This window comes from Rutidosis leptorrhynchoides, unplaced genomic scaffold (assembly GCF_046630445.1).
Source record: "Rutidosis leptorrhynchoides isolate AG116_Rl617_1_P2 unplaced genomic scaffold, CSIRO_AGI_Rlap_v1 contig448, whole genome shotgun sequence".
Lineage (NCBI taxonomy): Eukaryota > Viridiplantae > Streptophyta > Magnoliopsida > Asterales > Asteraceae > Rutidosis > Rutidosis leptorrhynchoides.
Genome location: NW_027266681.1, coordinates 52,638 through 56,106, shown reverse-complemented (window position 1 = coordinate 56,106; position 3,469 = coordinate 52,638). Strand labels below are relative to the sequence as shown.

General features: G+C 36.4%; 1 pseudogene; it reads right to left on the bottom strand.

The window, feature by feature from the left end:
• Window positions 1-254: 254 nt before the first annotated feature.
• LOC139883770 (uncharacterized) lies at window positions 255-789 on the bottom strand (annotated as a pseudogene).
• Window positions 790-3,469: the final 2,680 nt, after the last annotated feature.

Genomic DNA, 3,469 nt, shown 5'->3' with positions numbered 1-3,469 from the left:
ACATTGCCACATAGAAGGCTTTTGTACAAACTAGTCACGAGACCCATCTATTGGATAGGATGTATTTTTTTTTTCAAAACTATTTAAACGAATATTATAGATAATCATCATACTATATTTAATATTTTAGAAGTTCAATAATCATCCAAATATACATATGAAAATGAAGGTTAATAAAACTATCGAAATAAGCATAAATCCCTCCAATAAAAAAAATTAAAAGGCCTAAAAAAAACTATCTAAATTATCCCAAGTCATCTCAAATTCCTGAATATTTCTCTGAATACCACATTCACGGTCTTTCCCCTCACGGCTCCCTCCTTATTACGGATCAACATCTTAAGCCCACTATAGGTTGTGACCCTCGAGATTGCAACATAGAGATGTTCATGGGAGAACATCGGACTCGACAGATACAACCCCACGTGCCTGAGCGACTATCTCTGGCTTTTATCGATCGTCATCGCGAACGAAAGTGCCAGCTGGAACTGCCTGCACAATAGCGTCACCATAAGCCTCGTCCCGTTGCACAATCCCGCTGATTGGTCTATGTTTCTCAACAACATTACCGGAATGCCAACTTTTAGTTTCAGTTCGTGCCTCAGCAGCCCCGAACGTGGTCAAGAATTCCGGCATGATGATATCATCATACTTCTCTACCATCCCTTCCGACGTGCAAGGTCCATCAAAGCTCAGATACATCTTCGTTTCTCTCGGTATTTTAGATAGCATGTATTTGTTCCCATAGCCTACAATGTCATTCGTCGGAGCTAAAATAGCACGGTCCATTTTTTTTAATAATATGTCTATGTGAATAGGAAAAAAGAAAGACATGTCCGTTTTAATTAGGAATAGATAAAATAATTTAATAAATTTTAATTAGAAAAAAATTGTTTAATAAGAAAATTAGAAGAAAAAATATAGTGTATTATAATTTTATAAGGAATGATTTTTTAAATAATAGATAGGAAATTCATTAGAAATAAAATTATTATATTAGAAAAAAGTAATCGGTAGAATTTTATTAGGAATCATTATGTCATTATTGTGTTTTGATTTCCTAATTAGAGTAATTTGAAACTTAATTAACCTCAAAGTTTAAAAATACACGTGTCACGTTATTATTCGTTAATAAAACGATGTGTCGAATGTTGATTTGATAATAAAATCTATATTTGAATTTAAAATTGGAACATATTTAAAATTAAAAATCTCGCTATTATCTATAAGAAGATGGGAAATAAATCTTTTTACTCATAATCTATTCCAGCATACACTCTCTGCATTAGTAATAATATCTACCAAGTTATCCAATCAGTATGGCTAATGACAATGCCATAAAATCAGGAAGACTTTGATTGGGGACTGATGGCCGGAATTCCTGTAGAAAACAAAATCAGAGAAGCTTTGGGCTGCATTTGTTGTTGAGCTGAGCAAGTAAGTCAGCTTTGGGCAAATCCCTCAAGTATTCTTGTTCTTCATCACGACGGCAACCACAGTTTCAACACCCCCCTTAAGCTGGGGTTTGTGCAAATTGAGAACTCTAAGCTTGGATAAGAAGAAACGAAACGCTGGGGGTTCGCTGTAATTTCATGAAAATGTCAACAATTTGATGAGAAGATGACCCTTTTAAATCATTGACGGTTGGTGGCAACAATGTATGTTGAAGGAAACAATCAGCATGGATATGAGGGCTCTCCCATTAATGACGAAACTACGTACAATTTCCGAGTTATCCCTAAGAGCTTGGAAGAAGAAGTGTTTGGACATGTTCATCATGAAGTAAAAACTGTGTAGACCTAAATTGATAGGCTTGAGAAGAATCGTGACTCTGTGGGTTTTCTCATTATTAATTGGATATATTTAGAGAGTTACATTTCTGATTCGGTATTAACATACGTATCAAACAAAGAATATAATATCATTAAGACTTTAAACAAAACAAGAGTTCACTAAGCTTAGATCACTTGGCTAAAAATTCCCCTTTTGAATTGCAACATGGATTCTTAGGCATTGCCAACATCCTGATCGATCTTATCACCCATTGCCACTTTGAAAAAGCTGCTATTCACTCTTGTCCTGAAGAGTTTCAAGTCTGATGAAGCAGCAGCAGCAACAATGACGATATTGGTATTGGCAACTGCATACAAGACATGTTAGGTAATTCGATTAGGAATAAGAATTCTATTTTAAGAGTTCTAATAGAAATAGGAGTTGACTATTTCTGATAGGAATAACAGATGTCTATACCTATAAATAAGAAGCTATGTTGAGAGGTGTTCAACAAGCTTAGATACAAGGTTTTAGTTTTGAGATGTTTCTAAAATCAATAAAAGATAATACGTTCTTTTACATAGTTCTTTGTTCGGTATTGCGGATCGAGACCATACGATCAAATTTGGCATCAGAGCCTTACGTTTAATCAAACGATCTTGAATAACGTGAGACCGAAGACATGGAGGGAGCCATCGTCGCATCACCATAGGAGAAGGAACCCAAGATCATGTCAGTTCAATGTCCATTTCTCACCGCCACTAATTACACCGTGTGGGCGATGAGAATGAAGGTGACATTGAAAGTTCATAAAGTTTGGGAGGCCGTAGAACCAGGCACAATGGATGCAGAGAAGAATGTCATCGCAATGGCCTTACTCTTCCAATCCATCCCGAAAAACTTGATCTTACAAATTGGCGAGTTAAAGGAGGTTCAAGCTATGTGGAAAGCAATAAAATCTCGATAATTGGGAGCAGACCGAGTACGGGAAGCGAGACTTCAAACTCTTGCCTCAGAATTCGATTGTTTGACAATGAATGAAACCAAAAAAATTGATGATTTTGCAGGGATGATCTCGAGTTTAGCCTCTAGATCAGCAGCTCTAGGACAAAATATCGAAGAACATAAGCTTGTGAAGAAATTATTGAACAGTTTACCAAGAAACAAGTTTATTCACATCATTGCTTCATTAGAGCAAGTTTTAGATCTCAAAACAATTGGTTTTGAAGACATAATTGGTAAGTTAAAAGCCTACGAAGAAAGGATAGGAGAAGAGAATCAAAGAGTTGATCAGAACAAACTCTTATTCAATGCTTCCTACGAGTAAGCTTCAAGAGGTGGTCTTAATGGCCGAGGTAGAGGCCGAGGAAACCATGGAAGAGGCTGTGGAAAGGATGTTTTAACACACAATAAAGAGACAACAATGATCATAATCAAAACAAAGAAAAATAAAAGAAGGATCGATCATATGTTACTTGTTGGCGTTGCGACAAGAAGGGGCACTTCGCTAATATGTGTCCAGAAAAGGGTAGAAATCAACAAGAAACGAACCTAGCAAAAACAGAGGAGGCTGATGCAGCTCTTTACATGCACGAGATGATGTTTTTGAATGAGCAAAAAATATTTCCAAGCAAGTACGAAGAGGAAGAAGCAAGTAAACTAAGTACTTGGTACTTGGATAACGGTGCGAGTAACC